The sequence below is a fragment of the Myotis myotis genome, unplaced genomic scaffold, assembly GCF_014108235.1.
Source record: "Myotis myotis isolate mMyoMyo1 unplaced genomic scaffold, mMyoMyo1.p scaffold_m19_p_15, whole genome shotgun sequence".
Taxonomy (NCBI): Eukaryota; Metazoa; Chordata; class Mammalia; order Chiroptera; family Vespertilionidae; genus Myotis; species Myotis myotis.
This window is the reverse complement of record NW_023416319.1, coordinates 20,086,468-20,102,458: the sequence shown is the minus strand read 5'-3', so window position 1 is coordinate 20,102,458 and position 15,991 is coordinate 20,086,468. Positions and strand designations below refer to the sequence as shown.

The following is a 15,991-nucleotide window of genomic DNA, read 5'->3' as shown; positions in this document are numbered from 1 at the left end:
TCAACCCTGTGAAAGCAGCTGTGACTCTTTCTGTGTTATTTCAGATAGTTTTAATTAAAAACTTCTTCTCTTCTACTCTCCCCAGCGGGGCTGATCCTCCTTAGGGCCTGCTAGTCTTCCTGAACACTTAGCCCCTTCGCCAGGTGCCAGCTGATGGATTCCAGGTCAAAATAGTAATGTTAATAATAACAATGGCAAACACTATTTCAATGATCATAGCAAATGTCTCCTCTGTAGCAAGTATGGTGCTGGTGGTATGTGTGTCTTCAGAATGAGGAAGCGAGAGCCAGGTGAGGCCTGGTGCACCTGGGTGTTAGGTTACTTGATTTATTATATATAATCTTCTTGATTCTATTAGTTAATTTAGTTTATGCATAGATATCTTCAATCCTCCAACTTCCCTAAGAAGTAGGCTGTTACTACTCACTACTTCCTAGGAGAGGAGACTAGAAAGCTTAAGGTATTTACCCAAGGTCACTTATAATGACCTTTTATAATGAAGCTCATGTTTAAACCCAGCTCTGTTTGCCTCCAAAATCTGTTACTCTGTTCTGCTACCTGCTACATAACTAGTGCTCAGTGAAGAGTGACTATCAGACTATTAACTTTCTAACCATTTTTTCCTTCTAACAATGAAATAGGCTTCCTCGTGACATAGCAAGTGCCTCCTCCCCAGAAGTGCCCACAGAGACCGAATTGCCCCTGCATGAGGGTGGTATGGGGTGGGAGGTTCTCCATCACTGAGCCCCAAATCAGCCATCTGGAAGTGGCGTCTTGGGCCAGTGCCCCGTGTCTATGTTCTGTCAAGCCCACAGGAGACCTGGGCACACAGGCCCAAGTGTCCCGGGAGGCTCTTAGAGTCTAGTCTTCCCTAGTGGGAACTGGAGGGTCAGACAGACTCAACTCCTCCATTTTAGGTCATGGTGCATGTTCTGCTTGCTGCTTTTCCCATTGGTGTATTTGTCATCTCTGTGTCAATCACCTAACATTTTAATATTCTAGTTACAAGTCAGTTTTTACTAGCAATGGAGTGGTTTGATAGAATTTACCTCTCACTCTCAACACACACACACACACACACACACACGAAACAGGCAAGAGCTGTGGAGTTTGGTCACATCCCCTCTCAGAGCCTCCATTTCCTCATATGTAAAATGAAGGGGCTAGGGTAAATGACTCAGGGTCACTCCTGGCTTTAGGATTCTGCCATACTCTGGGGCACCTGCCCTGATGGGAGTAGCATATGTCTGAATGAGTGCTGTGATAGAGGGACAGAGTTCTGGATGTCAGAAGTCAGGCTATGCCCTTTGGCCTCCAGGCACCTGGCTGCCAGGCTGTTACTAGCCTGGATCTTCACCGTGGGGACCCTCCTCACAGCAGGCCTGTGGAAAACACAGTGGCAGCGATAACCTGTCTCCCTCTCCTCCCTGGAGTCCTGAGGTAGCAAGGGGAACTGGCTAGATACCAGAGACCTTTCTAGCAACCTCTAGAGTTCCTGGGGAGCTCCCGTTTTATTTATGAGCTGCCATCCTCCCTCTTCTGCCCCAGGAAAAGTGCTGACCCTGTGGTGTGCAGCTGCATGGGCAGCGGGCATCCATCAAGCCTGCTCTTGTTCCTGTCAAACTTGACCTCATTTAACCCCTGCATCCTCCTGCACTGTGAGGTAGAGATGAAGCGTTCTCTACAGCAGGAGTTTTCAAAGTTTCCAAACTCACAGCAACTTTATGAAAAGAAAAAAATATGATAACCTTTCATTCTTTTAATTGCATACTGGTAAGCATTATTGACTTGGCTTGATTGCTAATTACAATAGCTACTGTCTTTTAAACATTGAACAGAGTGGTCTGTGTAATCCTTACAGCAATCCATGAGGTGGGACTTACATCCTCTTTACAGACGGGAACACCAAAGCTTAGAATGATTAGGTCATGCACCCACATCCACCCTCATTCACACAGGTGGTCGAAGCAACCCCTGCCCAATCTATCTCTGAAGCCCATGTATGTATCAGTGAGTATCCAGATTGGAGAGAGAGGCTATGCTAATGTGTCTCTTAACTCATAATTATCTGTGAAACTCCATGTAATCAAGGTTCCCTCTAGAGCTGGTAACCCTGGAACTGTTCACATTCAGGCCAGGACTTTGTGGCACCTGGGAACAAACACAGCAGTGCATGATGAAGGTGGGGATATATCATCACAAGAAAGGAATGGGTGTATTTTTATTTTTATTCATATGAACTTAAAACAAGGAGAAGTGCAGGAATTTTCTAAACACTTGATGTTTGAACTCTGCCTGTGAAGTAGTGTTCTTTCCCAGCAGCCTCCAAAAGGAGCTGGCTGTTGGTTGTATGGTCTGTTAGATGCCAGAGGATTTGGAGGTTCTGTTGGTAGTTGAGATGAGACATGCCCGTTTTCAAGCAGGAAATAAGACAGGGACGGCTTGGTGAAGTCAGCTCAGGCCAAGGTGAGAGTTGATTAGTGCCCAGCCTGGCATACCCCATACCCCCTTTCACCCTGCCTGGCCACACACGCTGGGGCCTTGGGCAGGAAGCACAGGGCAGAGAGCAGATGAAGTCCCTGCTCCCCTCAGTAAATGTGTGCGTTGTGTGCAAGCACAGAGAAAGCGCACACTGTCTCCAAGATTATGTGTGCCCCTTGTCCACACCCACAAACACCCAGGCAGGGGGCTGGCTAGGTCTACTTTTCTTGGCTGTACTTGCATCTCTCCAATTGCCATGAAAGTTCCAGGTCCTCACTGAGTGTGGTTGCTGACATCCAACCCCTCATCCTCCACAGGTTTCTTCACTGTACACCTCAAGGACTGCTTTTGTCCCTCTTGGACTCCACCTCCATCACCTCCTTTCTTCTTTCCTCTCTTCCCTACAGGGATTTCTTCCAAACAGCTCCATCTGGCCTCCCCCACCTCTGAGCTCCTCTCTCCAGCACTTCCCCCTTTTCCTAAACTGCCTGCTCACTTCATTCACTCTCTCATTCATTCAGCAAATAGTTCTTGAGTCCTGCTGCATGCCAGGCCCCGAGCCTGTCTCCAGGACCCCAAAGATGAACTAGGGGTGGTCCCAGCCTCAGGGGGACAAACGAGATCATTGCCCAGAATTGCAGTTACCCTGGACTGAGTGTCATCACAGAGCTGAGTACAGAGCTCCCAGAGAAACCTGGAGTCGAGTCCTTCAGCTGCCCTGGGCCACCTGGAACACAACGTGTGCCCCGTGAGGGGATGCAGTTTAGGAAGCCTGGCTTGTCACTTAGCAACTGGCTCCACCTCTTTCTCTCCCTGAACTCTGGAGATGGGCCAGAGGGAATGAATGGGGAAGAAGGGCCCACGCACTGTAAAGAGGCCCCAGCTGAGAGAAGCTGGGCCAGCACTTTTCCCTTTGAAGGTTACCTAGGCTCTGAGGGTCATTCTGGGCTAAGTCTAACTATAAATACCATGCTTCCTGAAGGGATTACCTGGGCTTCACTTCCTCTGGCTGTACTCTCCCCAGCGGGGCTGATCCTCCTTAGGGCCTGCTAGTCTTCCTGACCACTTAGCCCCTTCGCCAGGTGCCATGCTCAGCCACACCCTCCAGTCTTCTGCATTCCAGCTGAGACTACCAGGGTGGGAGGGGGAAGGAGTGAATGGAGTCTGCATCTAGGCCAACAGGCTCATGCAGCCCAGGCTGTTGGGATGGGCAGGCCCTTGTCCCTGCCTTTTTTTCCCTGGAGCCTCATCTCTCACACCAGCTAGAGCAAGGCCAGACTTGTCACATAACCAGTACTCCTGGGGAGGACATTGTTGGCCCTGTCCCTGGAGTAGGGGCTTGGGGATGGAGCTTGGTAACTGAGTGTGAAAATAGAGCTTAGGGATTGTTGCAGGTATAAATAGGGCCATCTCCTGGCTTGAGTGGATTTATTGTCATGGGAAATCTCTGGTTCCCTTGGCTGGTCTTAGAATTAGTGTCACATCTCAGTGGCTCAGTTGTGCCAGTCCCTGACACCACAGTAAGGCTCTCTTGGGCCCGAGATCAAGAAGTGAAGGGACTGCTTGACTTCTCCCTCATGCACTTTTCCCCTGCTTCCCCTGTCTGCCCACTTCTGCTCTCAGTTGTAATTCCTCCACCATGCTCTCCACCCCATTCACGTTCACAGTGCCTGTGTCAGTTCCATTTTCAACTCGGCAGACAACTTGCTGAAAACCTGCACTGGACCAACTGTGCTGGAGGCCCTGGGCTATTCAGAGGGAAGCAGCCAGGGCCTGTCAATTTCTATGGATTTTTGAGGATCCCCTCTTTGGTGTAGTCACTCTGAATTCAGCAGAGTGAATCAGGTATTGGGAGTACAGATACACACACACACACATGCACGCTCAGAGACGCACACCAGCTCTAGGCATGTTGCAAAGGCGTTTAGAGTTCTCTCTCCCACTCTTCTTTCAAGTGCCCTCCCTTGAGGTGGTATGGCCAGACACCATTCATTATCGAGGCCAAACCACAGCGTCTACCATCATTATCCTCCCCCAACCCAGACAGTGTGTCCTCTTGCTGTCTTGCCTCTTTATTCTCCAAATCTGCTCTCAGCAGCAACTTTGGAGGTGGTCTGTTGAACGAACTTACGTGAACGTGTGGAAGAGCCTGCCATTTCCACTTCTGTCTTGCTGTGTTTTCAAGGTGCTTTTTGAATCAGAATCTTTACATACCACAGCCCAGCCCCTACAACTCCAGTTTAGTGAGTATGAGTGGGCCCTGGAAGCTGCCTTCCTAATCAGCACTCCAGGAGATCCTCATGCAGGTGGTATTTTGCACAACCTTCAAGACCGCAGCTTTTGCCTCTACTCAGAAACATACGTTCTCTGCTCAGTCACAAACATCTTTGCTGTTCCTTGCCCATCACAATCACAGAAGCTCACCATTTTCGTGGGTGTTTTGTGCCTCCCAGTACATTCTTGACTACAGAATGATCTTTTGTTTTTTAAATTTCTCTTTTGTCAACTTCATTAGGGATAAGAATCATTTCTGTTACTCTGTCTTTGACCTGGAACTTATCTAGGACAGGTGAAGACTTAAGTAGAAGCCACTAGATGCTCCTGCTGCTGAAACCAGCAGAGCCTGTCCTGGCCCTGGACAGAGTCACTCAGAGCTGCCAGCAACTGAAATCTTAGAGGCTGTTGACCTTGAGCTTTCCGGATCCTCACCACCCTCAAACCCCCTCACTCGCTCTCCAAACTCGTCCTGCTTTTCCACCGGGACTTTATGTACCCTTTTTCCTTGTTAGCAACTTTCATTGTATTATTCTTATTAGTAACAAATGCATGTTGTAAAAAACTTGGAAAATATAAGCAATCCCCCCCTACCCCCCTAAAACTGCCAAGCAGATATAGCCAGTTAGCATTTCGGTATAAGTCCTTCCAGTCTTTTAATACATGATTTTATTTATTTATTTTTAGAAACAAAAGCTGGAGCACAAAGCTTTTTTTTTTTTTTTTAATATATTTTATTGATTTTTTTACAGAAAGGAAGGGAGAGGGATAGAGAGTTAGAAACATCGATGAGAGAGAAACATCGATCAGCTGCCTCCTGCACACCTCCTGCTGGGGATGTGCCCGCAACCAAGGTACATGCCCTTGACCGGAATCAAACCTGGGACCTTTCAGTCCACAGGCCAACGCTCTATCCACTGAGCCAAACCAGTTAGGGCACACAAAGCTTTTTACATAGTAACCTTTTTACATGGTATTCTGAACATCTCCTTATGTTATCCAGCATCCTTCCACCCCATCACAGATTTTTGCCAGGAATGTACAGGTTTTATTTAGCCTTTCTCTGGGTGTGTGCAGTTAGTTTGTTCCTAACTTTCCCCTATTTAAAACTGTGCTGAGTTAAACAGCTTTGTAGATAAACCTTTGCCACACACTTGTGATTATTTTCTTAGAATACATTCTTAGAAACTAAATAGCTGAGCCAAAGGGATGTACATATTTTTTTAAAATATATTTTATTGATTTTATTGATTTTTTACAGAGAGGAAGGGAGAGGGATCTCTATCGATGAGAGAGAAACATCGACCAGCTGCCTCCTGCACACTCCCTACTGGGGATGTGCCCACAACCAAGGTACATGCCCTTGACCAGAATCAAACCTGGGACCTTTCAGTCCCCAGGCCGACGCTCTATCCACTGAGCCAAACTGGTTAGGGCGGGATGTACATATTTTTTAAAAATATGTTTTTATTGATTTTTAGAGAAAGAGAGGGAGGGAGAGGGAGAAAGAGATAGAAACATCAATGATGTGAGTCATTGATTGATGGGCTGCCTCCTTCACGCCCCCTACTGGGGATCAAGCCCACAACCCAGGCATGTGCCCTGACTGGGAATCAAACTGGTGACATCTTGGTTCATAGGTCAACGGTCAACCACTGAGCCACACCAGCCGGGCAGGATGTACATTTTAAAGTTTTTGGGTATATACCAAATGCCCTCCAAAAAGTTTGTACCAATTTGTTCAACATATAAGAGTGTTCACATCCTTTCCAATGTCCATATTTTTTAACTCGCTAACTATAAAACATCGTTCTTTTTAACTAAATGAAATTTAAAATTATCAATTTGCTTTTATGCTTGGATAAAAAGCTTCCTTTTCTTTGTTTGTATCTCTGCCTGATTGTCAGCATCGTTGTGTAGGGATCCAGGCATTTTGGTATGTCTCTTTTACATGCTTGCCTTGGGCCTGGAGGACTTTGCTGGATATTTTTATGCTGTATTTGACTCACTGATGAAGAGCCAGCACCTGGCCCAGAGGTGCTGCGGCTGCCCCCTGCTGGCTGCAATATGTAATGCCAGCTGAGAAGGCATGGCTGGGCTCTTGCTCTCTTTTCTTTCTTTTCTAAAAAGATTTTTAAATTGATTCTTAGAGAGAGAGGACATGAGGGGAGGGAGGGAGGAAGGGAGAGAGAGAGAGAGAGAGAGAGAGAGAGAGAGAGAGAGAGAGAGAGAGAGAGAGATATGTTTTATATCAATAAAAACATATTTTTAAAAAATATGTACATCCCGCCCTAACCAGTTTGGCTCAGTGGATAGAGCGTCGGCCTGGGGACTGAAAGGTCCCAGGTTTGATTCTGGTCAAGGGCATGTACCTTGGTTGTGGGCACATCCCCAGTAGGGAGTGTGCAGGAGGCAGCTGGTCGATGTTTCTCTCTCATCGATGTTTCTCTCTATCCCTCTCCCTTCCTCTCTGGAAGGGAGGGGAGGGGAGGGGAGGGGAGGGGAGAAGAGGAGAGGAGAGGGGAGGAGAGGAGAGGAGAGCATAATATCTATCGGCTGCCTCCTGCACACCCCCTACTGGGGATCGAGCCTAAAACCCATATGTACCCTGACAGAGAATCGAACCTGCAATCCCCCTTTTCCCCCCATCCCGGTGCACAGGATGCACACTGGCAAAGGCCTGCTGTCCTTTTCTTGGCATCAACCTCTCCCCCTTCCTGCCATCACCACCCCATTCTAATATTTTCTGATGCTTTCAGCCTAAAAAGACCAGAGTGCAGGATGAGGAACTTTTAAACCATTGTATCCTGGGTAGCAGCAGATGCTGTAATACTTGGAGAGGCATTGTGTCCATCCATGGGTGAGAAATGCTTCTATGACAAGAAAGGGTGCTGCTGTCGATGTGGAGGGGAGGGGACCCTGAAGGCCAGATATTCGAGCAAAGCATCCTAAGGTATCCATGGCCTCCTGGGGTGATGACTTTGAAAGGTGACTCCCACGGGGCTGTGTTTATTTAAAAGAGAGAGCGCGATGCATGCATAACACACAGTACACTTCTGGTGTCCTGGAGTCATCAGTCCAGCAACATAATTGTTAGGAACAGAACCAAACTGTGACCATTAAAGGGGGTGGGATCTAAGAAGGAAGAATAGATGCCCCAAAGCCTAGTGTCTTCTTTAGAAAGCATATTTCTTAGAATTGGCTGCTTTTTTTTTTTTTTTTGAGGTGTAGTGGTAAGATTTATTGGAGCTTGAGCAAACAAAAAGGACTGTCTCCAGGTGCCTGGTGTTTCACACATGACCAGGTGGCTCAGCTTCGTCTCACTGTGGAAGAAGAGAACTGGGTGCCCTTGACCTCACAGTGCTGACAAGCTTTCTAAACCCTCAGCAGATCAGGAGTGGCTCATTAGCTGGATTTAACCTCTTTCCATAGGAGCAGCAGATAGACATAGATGGAAACCAGTAAGAAGTGACCTCTGGCACAGAGGAAGGAAGCAATACAAGTCAACTCAAGAAGTTACAAAGCCCCCCAGGTTCGGGTCATTGAGTGGAGAGGCAGACATACCACACCCCAGAGGTCCCTGAAGGTGTCACTGAACAAAGACTGTGAATCCTGCTGGATCAAAACTCTTGTTAGGGAGTCATCAATATGAAAGGACCAAAGAGAGAAAGAGTCATAAATCATGAAGAAGGATCCAGGCAGAAACACCTTTGGGCCAAACATCCCCCCCCCCCCAAAAAAAAAAAAAAGTGGACAAAACTAATCTTCTGTTTCACCAGTGCCTCTTCTCTGTCTTTTACACTTAAACTTTTGATTTGATCTGGCTTTGATTTTTATGGTTGGTGTGAGATAGGGATCTTGTTTAATGTGCTCCTATATGGAGACCCTTAGTCCCAACACCATCAATAGTCCATGTTAAGAAAACTCATGTTTTTCCTCTGGTGCTCACACAGAATACTTTTTTTTTTTTTAATTAAATCTTTATTGTTCAGATTATTACATTTGTTCCTCTTTTTTTTCCCCCCATAACTCCCCTCCTCCCAGCTCCCGCCCCACCCTCCGCCCTCACTCCCTACCCACTGTCCTCTTCCATAGGTGCACGATTTTTGTCCAGTCTCTTCCCGCATCTCCCACACCCCTTTCCCCCCCAAGAATAGTCAGTCCATTCCCTTTCTATGTCCCTGATTCTATTATGATCACCAGATTATTTATTCACTTGATTCTTAGATTCACTTGTTGATAGATGCATATTTGTTGTTCATAATTTGTATCTTTACCTTTTTTTTTTCTTCTTCCTCTTCTTAAAGGATACCTTTCAGCATTTCATATAATACTGGTTTGGTGGTGATGAACTCCTTTAGCTTTTCCTTATCTGTGAAGCTCTTTATCTGACCTTCCGTTCTGAATGATAGCTTTGCTGGATAAAGTAATCTTGGTTGTAGGTTCTTGGTATTCATCACTTTGAATATTTCTTGCCATTCCCTTCTGGCCTGCAAAGTTTCTGTTGAGAAATCAGCTGACAGTCGTATGGGTATTCCCTTGTAGGTAACTGGGTTTCTTTCTCTTGCTGCTTTTAAGATTCTCTCTTTGTCTTTTGCTCTTGGCATTTTAATTATGATGTGTCTTGGTGTGGTCCTCTTTGGATTCCTTTTGTTTGGGGTTCTCTGCGCTTCCTGGACCTGTAGGTCTATTTCTTTCACCAGGTGGGGGAAGTTTTCTGTCATTATTTCTTTAAATAGGTTTTCAATATCTTGCTCTCTCTCATCCTCTGGCACCCCTATAATTCTGATGTTGGTGCGCTTGAAGCTGTCCCAGAGGCTCCTTACACTATCTTCATATTTTCGGATTCTTTTTTCATTTTGCTTTTCCAGTTGGGTGTTTTTTGCTTCTTCGCATTTCGAATCTTTGACTTGATTCTTGCGCTCCTCTGGTCTGCTGTTGGGTGTCTGTATAATATTCTTTATTTCAGTCAGTGTATGCTTAATTTCTAGTTGGTTCTTTATCACAACATCGAGGGTCTCATTAGATTTCTTGAGGATCTCACTACATTTATCGGCTGTCTCACCAGTCTTTTCGAGGGCCTTACTAAGTTTATCGGCAGCTTCTAGACAGTTCTTAAGAGACCTTAAAAGTGTGGTTCTGAACTCAATATCCTCCATTGACAGTTTTGTCCTGTTTCTTTGTCTCCGCATTTTTTATGCTTTCTTGGTGCACCCCCTAGTGGTCTTTGTCCGCAGTCTTGTTGCCTTTAAGCCTTGATTGATGTCGGCAATACCGGGGTGATTTGACCTCCAGGCTAACTGGCTATGAGAGTCGGCTGTGTCTGTAGTGGGAGGGCTTCTGTGCTGGATCTCTAGGGCGGTGCTAATCTAGCGTTTGCCTGAGGCTATCCGGCAAATGGTTCTGTGCAGGGCTTGGGAGGGGCGGGTCCCCGGGGATCTACAGGGCTGGCGGAACAAGCAGTTATGGCGACTCTCAGTTCCTTCCCCAGGGGCTCTGCCTCTCAGAGCCCCAGCAATGGCTGCAAACCTCGGAGAGAAAGCTGCCTTCGAGTTCCGACCGAAGCCAGACAGTCCCGTTTCTCCCGTTTGAGTCTCGGTCCCCAGAGACTCGCCCGGATCTGGAGCTCAGAGTCTGAAACTCCCTCCCGATTGAAAACAACAACCGCGCCCTCCGCCGCCAGCCCGCTCTGCGCGCGCACTCCGCACCTGAGTATTTCACTTCAGCACTGCGCCTCCTCTGAGTCTGGGTATGATATTCTCTTTCCTCCTAGTTGTAGAATTTCCACTCAGCCAGCCTTCCCGTGGTTCTGGGTGATGTCCGTTCTGTCCTTTAGTTATATCTCTGAAGTGGTTGTTTGAGGCAGCGATCTCCGGTGTTAACCTATGCCGCCATCTTGGTTTCTCACACAGAATACTTCTGATGCTAGTTTTTGTGGGTGTTTTTCCACACCAAGCAATTCTCCAATTCTCTGTGGCTACCAACTGGTGTCCTACAATTCTCAATTCTCTTACTATCCAGAATTAGCACAGACCCCACAGGTGAAGGGCTCAGTCCCCCCCACTTCAGGTTGCCCACAACTTATTTTCAACTTGGCTACAAATTGGAAGTTCCCATAACCCCCTCCTTTGGTTTGATAATTTCCTAGAGCGACTTTCAGAACCCAGGAAAACAGTTTTCTTACTGTTGTCAATTTATTACAAAGGGTATTTTAAAGGATACAAATGAACAGCCAGGTAAAGAGATGCAGAGGGTGAGGTTTGGAAGGGTCTCCAGCATAGGAACTTCTGGTCCCTGGACTGGGGGTGGGCCACCCTCCCATCACATGGATGTGTTCACTAACATGGAAGCTCTCCAAAGCCCATACTTCGGGGATTTTTATAGAGGGTTCACCACTTAGGCACCACCAATTATTAACTCAATTTATACCCCCTCTCCCTGCTCCAGAGAATGGAAGGCATGGCTGAAAATTCCAAGTTTATCATGGCTTGATCTTTCTGGTGACCAGCCCTCATCCAGGATCCCACCAAGAGTTTCCTCATTAAAACAAAAGACACTTATCTGGCCGGTGTGCTCAATGGTTGAGCATTGACCCATGAACCAGGAGGTCATGGTTCAATTCCTGGTCAGGGCACATGTCCAGGTTGTGGGCTGGATCCCCAGTAGGGGCCATGCCGGAGGTGCCGATCGATGATTCTCTCTCATCATTGATGTTACTATCTCTCTCTCCCTTTCCCTTCCTCTATCCAAAATCAATTAAAAAAAAAAAAAAAAAGACACTGTGTCACCTAGGAAATTCCAAGCAATTTAGGAGACCTGTATCAGACATTCCTATCACTCAGGAAATTATGAGGGTTTTAGGAATTCAGTGTCAGGAACCGGGTCAAAGACAAAATACTAACAGGAATGGGGGGCAGAGCCAATATATATATTTCTAATATTATTTCACATCTATCACAAACACACACATGCATACATATGCCCTATCTTCAATGTTCCTTCTTACTTGAAGCATATTTTTGTATATGCTTGGTCTATTTCTGGGCTCTCTATTGCATTCCACTGGCCCATTTATTCTTGTTCCAGTGCTACACTCACTGTAGCTTTACAATTACTGTCAATAATTATAATGCAAGTTTTCCCACCTTATTTTTCTCTAAGAGTATCATTGTTCTGTATAAATTTTAGAATCAGTTTGCCAAGTTCCTTGAAAAAACAACAACACCTTCCAGTTAGGAATTTTATTGGAATCTCATTAATATATAGATCAATTTGGAGGAAAATGGGACATCTTTATGATCTTGTTGCATATTGCTTCATCCCCATTCTTCCTATTGTATCCTCCTGGAAATTCTGTTTTAAAAATGTCAGAGCCCTGGCCAGTTTGGTTCAGTGGATAGAGCATTGGCCTGTAGACTGAAGGGTCCTGGGTTCGATTCTGATTAAGGGCACATGCCCAGGTTTCGGGCTCAATCCCCAGTAGGGGCATGCAGGAGGCAGCCAATCGATGATTCCCTCTCATCATTGACATTTCTATCTCTCTCTCCCTCTCCCTTCCTCTCTGAAATCAATATATATATATATATTAAAAACAACAAAGAAAGTATTGTTTTTTTTCTTAAAAAGACCATCTGCCCTGGTGGGGTGGCTCAGTTGGTTGGAGCATCATCCTGTACACCAAAAGGTGTGGGTTTGATCCCCAATCAGGTTGAATGTGGGAGACAACCTATAAATGTTTTCCTCTCTCCCTCTCCCTTTCTCTCTCTCTCTCTCTCTCTCTCTCTCTCTCTCTCTCTCTCTCTCTCTCTCTCCCCTCTCCCCCCTCTCTCTCTCTCTCTCTCCCCCCTCTCTTCTCTCTCTCTTCTCCTTCCTCTCTCACTAAAAGACAATTTAATTGGGTGAGGATTAAAAAAGAAAGTTTCAGTTACTATATTTTTCATTTCTAGAAGTCTATATGGTTCTTTTAATTCCTGCTTGGTCATTCTTTATAATCTCCTTTTCCCTGTTCATATTTTCAAGAGTCTCTTATTTCTTAATCTCAGTATTTCATAATCTGTGTTTGATAAATCCCATATCTGAAATTTTTTGAGTGTGATTCTTCTGTTTGCTATTTGTGCTGGCTCTGTCTCATATTGCCTTGTTTCCTTGTATGTTTTGATTTTTTTAAAAACCCCAATAAACTGTGACCTTATTATTTCTTTTCCTTGGAACTTTATCTCTGGAATTATTTGAGGCCTGGTTTGAGGCTGTTTTTCTACAAAGAAGATTTGCATTTCCTTCTGCTAACCCAGGGACACTTTAAATTAAAAGTCTGGTCAAGAGTTTTCTGCCTGCAAAGGTATCTGCAAACCGACCTTTGTGGATTCAGTCTAACCTGAGGTGAAACCCTCACTCTGTCACTGACTGTGTGACCTCGGGCAAGTCATTTAATCTCTCCGCCTGTCCCATCATCTGTGAAATAGCAATAACACCTGCCACCTGAGGCAATAGCAAGGATGAAATGGGATAATGTACATAAATAAAGTGCTTACATGGGGTTCTTTCACACAGTTGGTAGACAGTGAAAGTCATTCTCTTCCCCTGAAGAGCCCCCCTTTCCTGCCCTGGTCAGTGGGGATAGTCTAGTGGTAGCCCCCAGCTCTAGTCTAGTCTCTCTCATGCAGGATCTGACTTAGAGTGGGAGACAAGTACTTTATTAATCCTCACCTGAGGACATTTTTCTTTTGATTTTTAGAGAGTGGAAGGGAGAATGAGAAAGAGAGACAGACAGACAGACAGAAACATTGATGTGAGAGAGATACATCGATTGTTGCCTTCGCACATGCCCCGATCAGGGCTGGGGATCGAGCCACACCTGAGGTACATGCCTTTGACTGGAATTGAACCCAAGACCCTTCGGTCCTCAGCCTGCGCTCTCTCCACTGAGCCAAACCGGCTAGGTCGGGAGCCAAGTACTTTAGACTTCGCTGTTGTGGCTACTTCTGCCTTTAGCTTTGGGATGACAGCCTCCGAAAGCCTGTGAGAGGTGCTCCTGCTCAGCCCTGACTGTGATCGGGAGTTGTCTGGGAGGCCAGTTGGGGCCAAGTGACAAGAAAAACGACATGTAACAGAATTGCTTCTTCAAATGCTGCAGGATTCTTGGGTTCATTGGTTATGATTATGTTAAAAAATATTCTTTGTAACTATATGGTGGAACATGAATAACAAGTCATTAAAATTGTTTATAATTTAAATCATGGGAGTATACCAGGTGTACTGGTTAATAATATCGGATTTTGTAATCTAAGAAAACACGATAATTTCAAGAGAAACATCCAAAGTGCTTTATTCGAAGTAATGTCCATCGCTAGCTACACATTTCCCCATCTTTCAGGTAATTTGTGGATACCGTCCTAGTAGAACTTTTCTTGTTTGAGGCAAACCATTCAGAGACCCAATTTTCCACTTCTTGGTATGTTTTGAAGTGCTGCTCAGAAAGTGCGTGTGCCACCCATCGGAATGTAATCTGAAGGAGCAAGGTCTGGTGAATACGGTGGGTGGGTTAATACTTCCCAGGCAGGATCTTTTAACGTGTCTTTACCTGGTTTTGAAGTGTGTGATGGTGCGTCATCATGAAGCAAAATTACTTTACTGTGTCTTCTGGAACATTCTGTTCCTTTCACAATCAAAGTGTGGTTCAAATTAATTATTTGTTGTCTGTAGTGATCAGTATTAACGGTTTCACCTGGTTTTAGAAGCTCATAATACACCACACCTTCCTGATCCCACCAAACGCAGAGCATTGTCTTCTTTCTAAAGCAATTTGGCCTTGCAGTCAATGTTGATGGTTGACCTGGATCAACCCATGATTTTGTGCATTTGAGATTCTCAAAATAAATCCACTTTTCATCGCCAGTCACAGTTCGAAAAGTCTTTCTTTCGTGCAGTTGAAGCAACATTTTACTGATGACTTTTCGGTTTTCCATTTATTTGTCTTTCGTTCAATTGATGTGGCACCCATTTTCCTTCCTTTAAAATCTTTCCCATTGCTTGTAAATGATCAGCAATTGTTTGCTGAGCAACGTTTAATCTTTCTGCAAGTTGTTTTTGAGTTTGACACGCATCTTCATCCTATAATGCTTGTAATTGGTCTTCAAACTTTTTCGGTTGACCTGGACATTCTTTGTCTTTCACATCGAAATCATTACTTTTAAAGCACTTAAACCAGCATTTACAAGTATCTTGAGATGGAGCATGGCCACCATAAGCTTCCCGAAGTATTCAGCAGCACTTTTCTTCAAAATAAAGTAATGAATTATAACTTCCCACAAGTGCTCTTTTTTTGGCACGAAATTCGACATTTTTAAGTGTAAAAATATCTATGATGTTAACACCTTCAGCAAATTTGACATATGAAGTTTTGAAGCTTGTTGTTAATACAACAAAGTAGTGCCGGGGTCCAACCCCAGCAGGTCCAGGGGTTCCCAAAGGCGTAGACGGAGTCGGCGAAGAAGGAAGGACACGGAGACAGCGTTCAGTTGATCAGCAGCCTAGCCAGAATCTCTAGCCAGGATCTCCAGCCAAGTTCTGGTCTGGATCTCAAGCGAAGTTCTGCTTAGGATCTCCAGCCAGGTTCTGTGTCCATGTTGTCTTGCTAGGTTCTCCAGCCAGGTTCTCCAGGTTCTCCAGCCAGGTTCTGTAGCCAAGTTCCCTCGCTAGGTTCTCCAGCCAGGTTCTGACCAGGTTCTCCATCCAGGTTCAGTCACCAGGTTCTAGTCAGGTTCTCTTGCCAATTTCTGTAGTCAGGTTCAGTGCAGGATCTTTTGCCATGTTCTCTCCAGCGAAGTTCTTCTGTCTGTGTAGGTTCCTTCTTCTGAGTTCTGTCTTCTTCATTCTGTGTTCTGAGTTCTGGCTCTTGCTGTCTTGTTGCATCTGTATTTATACCAGTTGATTCAATCCTATCAATCTCTATTACAAAGGTTAGGGCGTTTCTTATCTTCATTCCAGGGAGTAAAGATTATGTAGCTTAAGCATGATTGTTCGTAGTTAAAGTGATTAATTACCCACCTGGCACTTAGTTAAGAGGTTTTATTCCCTCCCTAACTTCAGGGGAAAATCCCTACCTGGGGAAACACCCTTTCTCAGAGACCTTGGTTAAAACACATAGTGCCAAGAAGGTGAGCAAACATTAAGAACAGTATGCCATATATGCCAGGTCCCTTGAAATAGCAAGCATGGACCGGCTCCCGGCAAAGTA

At 45.4% G+C, this 15,991-nt stretch overlaps 1 protein-coding gene across 1 annotated transcript in view; it reads left to right on the top strand.

The window, feature by feature from the left end:
* Nucleotides 1-15,991, top strand: part of UBTD1 (ubiquitin domain containing 1) — a 60,655-nt gene that overhangs the window by 41,098 nt on the left and 3,566 nt on the right. The window lies entirely within an intron of this gene.